The sequence below is a fragment of the Chelonia mydas genome, chromosome 6, assembly GCF_015237465.2.
Source record: "Chelonia mydas isolate rCheMyd1 chromosome 6, rCheMyd1.pri.v2, whole genome shotgun sequence".
Taxonomy (NCBI): Eukaryota; Metazoa; Chordata; order Testudines; family Cheloniidae; genus Chelonia; species Chelonia mydas.
In genome coordinates, this window is record NC_051246.2 from 3,951,935 (window position 1) to 3,962,066 (window position 10,132).

General features: G+C 52.7%; 1 pseudogene; it reads right to left on the reverse strand.

The window, feature by feature from the left end:
* Positions 1–2,077: 2,077 nt before the first annotated feature.
* On the reverse strand, positions 2,078–4,277 carry LOC114018200 (annotated as a pseudogene).
* Positions 4,278–10,132: the final 5,855 nt, after the last annotated feature.

Genomic DNA, 10,132 nt, shown 5'->3' on the forward strand with positions numbered 1-10,132 from the left:
GGAGAGTGAAGAACCAGATGATGTCACTCTCTGCCTTATATAGCTTTAGCATAGGGTGGGAACTCTTTGTTTCAAAGCTTGGTTCCCAGACCAGTTTGTGGAAAAATACTGACATCCCAAGATGGAGTCCAGAGACCTGTGGTCTGATCACATGCCCTTGCCTTGTTGTAGCAGCCATTGTTTACAAGCTGGCCAAAATGCCCACAGGAAGGTTAAGCTGTTCCACAGTCCGGCTTCGCCATTGTTGTACCAGAAAGTCTAGTTGTGGGTGTCACTCAGAATCAGCACGATTGAAATACAGAGATATAACCAATATTCCTAAATTTAGATACAAAAATGATACATGCATACACATAGGATAATCACATTCAGAAAATCCTAACTTTTCCAATGACACCTCACATGACCTATCTTGTACAAAATGCATCATAATTATGCCATAATCATATCATAATAATATTATGATGACAAATATGGCGTGCAGTGTCACACCCCCGAGGTCAGCTCACCCGGTATCCTACCCCTACCCTGCCACTCCTGATCAGACCCATGGTCACATCGAGCCTGGTATCCTTCTCCCCCTGTGCTACCCTGGATTAGAGCCATGGGCCCCTCTAGCCTGGCATCCTGCTGCCGATCAGATCCATGGAACGATGTAGCCTTGTATTTTGCCCCTCCATGTACTCTGATTCGGGGGGTAGGACTATGCCGCTGACATGCTCTTTGTAGGTGGCAGGGGCTGACGTTGAAGATCTCTTTGACCAAGCACTTTTTCTTGATCAAACTTCTGTCATTCGGGGGTGTGTGTGTGTGTGTGTGTGTTTGTCACACCTCTGAATGACAGAAGTTTTACCCACAAGAGTGCAGTGTAGACAAAGCCAGAGTCATATAAGATGATAGATAGATAGATATGAGGGTGTATGGGGATAGACAGACAGACAGACAGACAGATAGAGAGAGAGGTGGATGGGGATAGTGTGGGGGAGTGTATGGGGATAGATAGCTAGTTACAAGGGTGTATGGGGTTAGATAGAGACATAGATAGACGGACAGATAGAGGGAGGTGGATGGGGATAGAGGGGGGTGTATGGGGATAGATAGCTAGTTACGAGGGTGTATGAGGATAGATAGAGATAGATAGACAGACAGACAGATAGATAGAGGGGGGTGTATGGGGTGTATGCATAAATAGAAAGGGAGTGTATGGAGATAGATAGATAGATAGATCTGTAAATATGTTATGGGGACAGATAGATAGAACTTAAAACATTAAACATTTCATATCTCCGGGTTTTAGATCTGGGAGAAAGAAACAATTCTCCTGATGAGAAAGGCCCAGGCTTGGAAGGAGGGGCAGCTCTGACTGGCGTGGCAGCAGGCGTGGCAGGGAGCTCTGGGATCTCCCCCCACTCCCCCATCCCTGACTCACATGTGCTCTCTCCCTGCCCCAGCGCCGTGCAGCTGCAGAGAGGGGCGGGGGAAGCCTGTGGTCAGAACTGCTCTTCCTGCCTCTAGAAACTCAGATGTGCAGCTCTAGCACTGCCCGATGCTGCAGCTTGAGTCAGAGAGGCTACATGTGCCAGACAGGGGGGCCATGACCAAAGGCGCCAACTTTACCTGGCGCCGGTGGGTGCTCACCCCCCCCCCGGCCCCACCCCAACTCCACCCCTTCCCCGCCCCTGCCCTGCCACCATTCCAACCCCTTCCCTAAAGTCCCTGCCCCAACTCCGCCCCCTCCCTTCCCCATTAGACCCCTCCCCAAATCCCCACCCTGGTCCCGCCTCTTCCCTGAGTGCGCCGTGTTCCTCCTCCCTCCCAGCGTTTGCTGCGCGAAACACCTGTTTCACGGCGGCAAGCGCTGGGAGGGAGGGGGGAGAAGCGGGACGCAGCTCGCTCAGGGGAAGGAGGCGGAGCAGAGGTGGAAGGGAACTGGGGTGGGGGTGCAGGGGGCTGCCAGAGGGTGCAGAGCACCCACCAGTAGCATCAGTAGAGCGGGAACTAGGAAATGCTCTGGGGGACAGGGGTGCTATTGACCAATGCACACCCATGCCCCTCTCTGATCCCCTATCTATGGGACTCACCAGAAGGCCTCCACCTCCTTCCCCTTGGCTGTTCCCAGCTGGGGTGGCTGGGAGACATAATCAGAGCAGCTCGGCCCCCCGAGGTGAGGCCCACAGCACAGGCTGTACTGGAACCAGATGCGGCCATGGTTCAGGTAGCAATCCTTCTGGTGGGGCCCCCAGCCTCCAGAGGGATGTCGCAGCTTCCCAGCAGGTCATCGTCCCACTTGTTGTCCTCGTCCCAGACCTCTATGCACATGTTGCTGGTGCTGGTGATGCGGACTGTACTGAAGTCCAAGTGGACGTTCCAGATGGGATTGTTATTCTTCCAGATGGTGCCAGTCCGCATCTCCCTTCTCTCAAAGAAGACCTTGACGAAGGCATCCGTAGCAGTAAAGTAATCCCCCCACAGGCCACTGGCCCTCTTCACTGTCACCGTGAGCTTCCCCAGGCCGCGCTCCCCCGAGCAGCACATAGTGTTGGTCATGGTATCCGCGGGGCAGACGCAGGAGCAGGGGTCATGGGCGCTGCGTTGAGTCCCTGGGGGGCAGCTTTGGGTGGAATTCCTCCACAGGGCCCCCTCAAGGATATACTCACTGACTGCCCGCATCGGTGCCTGCCACTTGGGGTCATCCTGCTCCAGCAAGTTGTGGATGGGGTGCAGCGAATAGGACACCAGGCCAGGATTGCCTTTGAGGCTCTCCATCCAGGCTGAATAGACCTTGGTATCACTCCTGGAAAAGATCATGTCAGTGGTGCTGTTTTCTCCATCCACCTCCACATGGCACTCTTGATACATCTCATGGAAGCTCCCCTGGACCTTCCCCTTCTCCTCCTCCTCGCACTTGCTGTGCCCACCCTTGACGAGCCCTTTCCGATACTCACGGCTGCCTCCATGCTCAAGCAGTCCTTGATCTCGTCGTCAGTCAAGCTGCTCGTTGCCGCTTCGCAGACCCACACGGCCATCACTTCCCACGCCCGGCCCCCCAGCTGTAGCTCGGACATGTAGTGGGTGCCATAGTTGCTGATTACCTGCTGGTACTCCAGCTTGGATTTTCTGTCCTACTGCTCCGGGAGGTTCTCCAGCGCCAGAGTGAAATGGCTGGTGAGCGGTGGCATCTCGCTGACCAGGAATCTGGTCAGGGACACAGGAGGAGAAGTGTGCTCAGCCCGGTGAGTCAGCTGAGGTCATTAGCTGTGCACCCTAAGGTCCCAGCTAACCCACAGGTAAGGATCTAAGCAGGTGGATCAAAGCAACCACCCAGTCTGCCAAACCTCACAACCTTCGTGGGGATACTGCCGGCTGCTTGATAGCCCTGACAGACTGCCCGTGCTCTGGCCACTGCAGGCCACTGGGCTGTCCTGGCACACAGGACAAGAACATCCTCCATAGCTGACCAGCCCAGATGTGAGCTGGCACCTCCTACAGAGGAAAGGCCCCATGTCTCATTCCCTGCTTCCCTAAACCAGCTAGTCTCCTGTCCTGGGGCCGGATGGGAACCAGAGCCCACTAGAGGGGAAAAGCCCCATGTCCCATTCCCTGTTTCCCTAAAACAAGCTAGTCTCCTGTCCTGGGGCCGGATGGGAACCAGATCCCACTAGAGGGGAAAGGCCCTGTGTCACCTTGTGGTGTTGCTGTGATCCCAACTCCAGATGAGCCTTCCTGACTCATTCTGGCTCTCACCTGTAATAGCCACAGGAGACCTCACGGCTCGTGAAGCTGTATTTGTCCTTCCGCGTGTGATCTAGCAGGAAACTGGCCAGTTTGGAAAGTGATCCGGCGAGCACCACCTGGACATTAACCTTGGGCTTCACCGGCACGTCCAGCCCCACCTTCCAGTCGTTCTGCACCACGGACTCCGCCAACTCCAACATGCCCATGGCCTACTGCTGCACCAAGCTACTCAGCTTCCATCGGCACGAGATGTGGACCCTCCAGTCCACCACAGCCAACGGTAGCCTCTGCCACTGACCTCCCTGCAGTTCGTTCCAGCACGGGGTGCAGGTGCCATTTGGATGCTTCCAGTCGCTACTGTCCACCAGATTGGCCCCCTTCCAGGCCATTGTGGTCACATCGATGATCCTTCCTACCAAGCTGTGCCCTGGGATGAAGGCTGTGTGCTTCTTGCATTCATTTTCCATGCCTGTGTGATAATGGGAAGAGGCCCCGGGGAAGATGAAGAGGAGGAGGGGGATGAAGGCACCAAATCTGGGCATGGCTGATGTGATGGGTTCTACCACCCAGGAGGGGCCGTCTGCTTCTGACCTCCCCTAGAGGAAGAGAGACAGAGAGATCCAGAATTAGTGACAATCCAGTGGCAGGCAGTTCCGTTGGTTAACTCTGTTGTAGCAAAAGAGACATCCACTTACCATCCATGACATCAACCATGTTCTGTAGCACACCTACAAAAAACTCTGGGCTCTAGGAACTCTGGTGGCATTACACAAATGACCTGGTGCCTCATTTGCATGTTTGATTACAGATTATCTAATTTGTATCAATTCCTCCCCTCCCTGTTTCCCAGATGTTGTAATACAGGTACTAACTACGAGGAGGAGGTATAGTTTCACATGCCAACTCTACAGCGTGCAATATAATAATGGGTCATTGCAGTTCCTCAGAGAGGCCATTAAAGGACGGTGCAATGTGGACAGATTCTGTGGTTTATAATTAGTGAGCCGAGGTCGTGGCTGGGTCTGGCCACTAGGGGGAAGTGCACTGTGAAAAGAATCCGTGGCTCGTAATTAGTGGGCCGATGCAGTGGCTGGGTCTGGCCTCTAGTAGACAGTGCAAAGCCACACACAACCCGTGGATTGCGAGTGGTGGCTTTTATAGCCAGCCAGAGCAGTGGGAGCTTGGGCCATGCTAGGCGTGACTGGCGTTGCTGTAGATACTGGTGGGGCCCCCTTGTGGCCAGCCCTAACCGCCGACAGGCCCCAGAGCTAAAATATTCCTCAGCTCAGTTCCTGAGGCAGGTGAGTGATGGGTGCGTCTGCTCAGACCCTGGCTGAGATCAGGAAACTCATTGCACTAGGCCCTGCACAGACCCTGACAGAGATCAGGGACCCCATTGCGCCGGGTGCTGCACAGTCTTACCGACCCAGGTTGAGGACCCCGTCTCTCTTGGTGCTGCACAGATCCATCCCAACTGAGATCGGGGGGCCCCCTAATGCCGGGCTCTGTACAGATCCCTCTATTGAGATTGGGGGCCCTGTCACATTGGGTTCTACACAGACTGCAACCAAGATCATGGTCCCCAGTCCCTCCTGCTCTAACCCACTCGATCCCACTCCCCACCCCGTGCAACAATAGAAGTCAACAGTCCTGATTCCCTGCCCCCCATCCTCTAACCAACTGCACCCCACTCCCCTGCCAGAGCGACAATAGAACCCAGGTGTCCTGACCTTCTCTGCTGGGAGAGACGCACTTTGAAGGTGGATCAAGGCAGCGCACAAGGTGTCCCTCTGATTCTGGGGGGCAGGACTATGCCCCTGACATGCTGTTTGTGGATCGCAGGTGTTGACATTGAAGATGTGAAAATCTCTTTGACCAAGAGCTGTTCACACCGGCACTTTCTGTTAGTAAAGCTTGTTTGGTGGGGCGGTGTTTTTCACACAATTGAATGACAGAAGTGATACCCACAAAAGTGCAGTTTACTGAAAGCCAGAGACTTATAAGATGATAGATAGTTACGAGGGTGTATTGGGGGAGAGAGAGAGAGAGAGAGATGGGGGTGAAAGTGGATGGATAGATAGATTAGATTGATCTGTAAATATGTTATGGGGACAGATAGATAGAACTTCTTAAGACATTGAACATTTCATATCTCTGGGGTCTAGATCTGGGAGAAAGAAGCAATTTAACAGATCTCACAGTAAAGATTTCTACCTCTCCAGTGAGTGCTCATGACAAAGGCTTAATGTTTGGGGTGAGCTGGGTGGGTGGGAGGCAGGACCCCTGGGTTCTCTCCTGATGAGAAAGGCCCAGGCTTGGATGGAGGGGCAACTCTGACTGTCCTGACAGCGGGCGTGGCAGGGAGCTCTGGGGTCTCCCCCCACAACCCAATCATTGACATCGCAGGCGCTCTCTCCCTGCCCCAGTGCCGAGCAGCTGCAGAGAGGGGCAAGAGGAAGTCTGGTGGTCAGAACTGCTCTCCCTCCCTCTAGAAACTCGGCTGTGTGGCTCTGATGCTACAGCTTGACTCATAGGGGCTCCATTTGCCAGGCAGGGGGCCATGAGTCTAGGGGAGGGGGATACGGGAACCCAACCCCCATCGTGTCACATCTCCCAGGCCCCCTTTTCTCCTGGCCTCCTTCCCAGCAGGAGCATTCTGCTCTGGGATGGGCTACATCCCAGCTCCTTACTGGTGTGGGCCGCATGGCTCCCAGTTTCCCAACCTGGGCTCCGTGACCTTAGCATTCAGCCCCTTGGAACAGAGGTAGCTTACAGGTGGGAGCATGTTGCACTGGGATCTCCTGCCTCCCAGCCCCCATCCTGACCTGGTCTTTGTGGCTCCTCGTTTCCTGATCTGGGCTCTGGGATGAATTTTTGCACCCCGCCCCCCCGCCACTGCTCGTGGTTGTATGAGGAGAGCAACACTACAAGTCACCTGTATTGGCCCCAGTGTCTCATCAGCCTCACCATGTCCTTATCTCCTCTCCCATTCATCTTGGCTCCACCACCTGCCATGGGATGCCCACTTTTGCCCATCTTGCTTTCCTTGTCAGGGCGCTTCAGCAACTAGATGATTCACACTCTGCCTCTCCTAGCCCCAGGGCACTGGGGTATAGGGAAGGGCTAGGGCCAGGGGGCAGTGGGTTGGAAGTGGGCTGTGCCAGCTAAGGACTGGTACTTTGCAGGGATATGCTCTGAAGCCACTGGGTGTGTGGTGGGGCAGGAGGACGCTATGGAAAGATCCTCACCAGTCCACCATGCTGTGACATTATTGACATGAACTGTGACCGTATTGTGGAAGTATAACATTGTATAAGTATAACATTGTATAAGGGGACATGCTGGATACATTGTATATGAGAGGGCATGCCAAAACATGTTACAAAGTATCTGAGGGAGCACACCTAGGGACAGTTAGCTTTTGAATGGAGAAGCAATTAAGATAGAGCCAGCACGTCTAAGAAGCAGGCATCAGAATAGAAGGTGTGAAGGGCAATTAGTTAAGTTAACTGGAAGCTGTTAAAGGAGATTGTTAAGGGTGGCAGGTAATTGAAGATACGTGACTGGTCTCAGGGATCTCGAAGGGTGGTGACTAAAATCTTTTTCTTCTTTTGTCTGTAACTTCTCTGTAACTTGTTCTCCAAAAATCTGTATAAATTAAGAGACACAAGCCCCACTCGGGGGGCTCACTTCTAAATGTATTAGCAGAGCAGCTTTGCTAATAAAACAGAGTGGTCTGATAAATTGTGAGTCTGAGTCAAACTTTGACAGTATAGATCATTGTTGCAACCAGGGTCCTATGGCTGCACCAGGTCTTGTACAGAGGAGGTCAAATTGGGTGTCTATGGGAAGACTGTATTTGGTGGTTATGCTTATGCTGTCTGTATGTGTGTACCATTTTTGTATTTTAAGTTATGAATATTGGCTATGTACTTGTATCTCAAAGTGTTTGATTCTAATTAGCCTCAGGGAAGCATTTGGTCAGCTTCCTGAGAAAGGACAATTCTCAGTAAGTGCCCAGTCAAGAAATACTTAATTGACAGTGGACTTTGGGAGACGCCATTCCACATCTGAGCTTTCCTTGGGAACGTTCAAACTGACATGTAAACACTGATGTCGGCCTACAAAAAGCTGAATCATTCATGGACATGTGATTTGTCCATGTGGCTACAAACTCCATCTTGTTGCTGTGATTTTGCACACGAGAACAAGGGGTTTCTGGCCAGAAGATGAAGAATATAAAAGGCCCTGGAACCCCCTCCATTTTGTCTTCAGCTGGCTCAAGAGATGGCCTCTCTACCCACAACAGATGCCTGAAAGAGCCTGGAAAAAAGGCCCAGATGAGAGTCATGGGGCCAGATCAGAACCAGTGCCCCCAAGAGCGGAAGGGCCTCGTGTCCAATTCCCCAGCCCCCTGAGATAGCCAATCCCCCTGCTCTAGGGCCAGATCAGAGCTGAATCCCCTTAGAAGGAAAATTCCTCATATCCCCTTCTGGATCCCTTGGCAATAGCAGTGTCTTGCAAATATCAGCTGGGGGATATTAATACCCCCTAATAACATAGCCCATCTCCCTGTAGCTCTTTCCCACTGTGATGTTCCCCTCTGGTGTTATCTGGACTGGTGATCTCCAAGGTCACGCCAATGCTTGATTCTGGGAACCAGCCTGACCCTGCTTTGCTGTGAGAACCCCCACTCCTGGGCTGTTCACGCACAACCTCTGGCATTCAAGCTGCTCCTTGGATTGTGCAACCCAATGACACGAGCCAATATCTCCGGTCCCAGAGACTACCCTGGGAACCTCCATCTGGCAGTGTCCAGTTATGCCCGCTGGATGCTGCAAGCGTATATAAGTTCATCAATTTAACAATAAAATTGATATGTACCAGGCTTGTTATCGCAAGGGGAGTCTCTGACACGCTTCAAACCAAACGCACTGCATCAGGTAGAATACACAAACAGATATATTACTATAAAGATAAATTTTAACTGATTATCAGTCAAAGCACAACAAGTCAGTATCGGTCAAATGAAATAAAAGCAAAACACATTCTAAGCTGATCTTAACGCTTTCAGTGCCCTTACAAACTTAGGGCCTGGCTACTCTTGCCGATGTAGAGTGCTGTGAGTTAAACCCGCCTTCGCAGAGCGCAGTCGGGAAAGCCCTGCAGTCTGTCCACAGGGACAGCGCACTGGCGTGGCCACATTTGCAGCACTTGCAGCGGCATTGGGAGCGGTGCATTGTGGGCAGCTATCCCAGTGGGCAAGTGGCTGCAATGTACTTTTCCAATGCGGTGGGATGGGGTGAAGTGTGACAGGGAGTGTGTTGTGTGTATATGGGGGGAGAGAGAGTGGGTTTTTGGGGTTCTGAGAGTGTGTCTGCATGCTGTCTTGTAAGTTCAGACCCCCCTTCTGCCCCCCGCCTCTCTCTCACTCACTCAAAGCAAACAGTAAATGTTTACTTTGTCTCTGGCTTCTCCGAAACGGAGCTCTCAACGGGCATTTCCGCATTCCTGCAGCCGACTTCACAACAATGACAAGAGTGGCCACTTGACTTAAGGGGATTATGGGATGTTTCCGGAGGCTGACAAGAGCGCAGTAATGCAACACCTCATTCACACTGGCGCCGCGGCGCTCCAGCGGGGGTGCAGCAAACGCTATTCCACTCGCCGAGGTGGAGTACCAGCAGCGCTGTAGCCGTGGAGTCAGAGCGTTCTGAGTGCCTTGCCCGTGTGGACAGGGAGTGAGCTAGTTGCGCCCGGGGCTCCTTTATTGTGCTGTAACTCGCAAGTGTAGCCAAGCCCTTAGATGCTTCTTACCACAGGCTGGCTACACTTGGTTGCTCTGCAGCCAAATTCTCCCCTTTGATCAGCGCTTCATTCGCTTGTTGTAGTGTCCGTAGATGTAGGTGGAAGAGAGAGAGAGAGCATGGCAAATGTCTCTCCCTTTTACCATGTCCTTTCTTCTCTCTTGGCTTTGCCCCCCCCCCCCCCACCCGAGCCCCTTCAGAGTCAGGTGAGCATTACCTCATTGCAGTCCCAAACTGACCAAAGGAAGGGGGTGACTCCCTGGAGAGTCTAACAGATTCTTTTGTTGTTGCCTAGGTCAGGAACCTAGGATGTTCCCCCGAGGTAAAGAGAGTCACACCCACCCACCACACTCTCTCCCGGACAGAAGCCACTCCCTTTGACTGGCATTAGCCACATTACACCAGATTCCCCATTGCAGCAAATTCATCCAGCTGTCTAGCTCCCCTGTCTTGCCATGCCTTGCTTCTCTCCCTCCCAGAGCTCCCCCTAGTGTTCCCAAGCATGTATTGTAGCCACTCATTTCTACTCTAGATCTAGGTCCAGCCCACTGAGGTTAGAAGAATCACAAGACTTCCTGCTTAGAAATTTG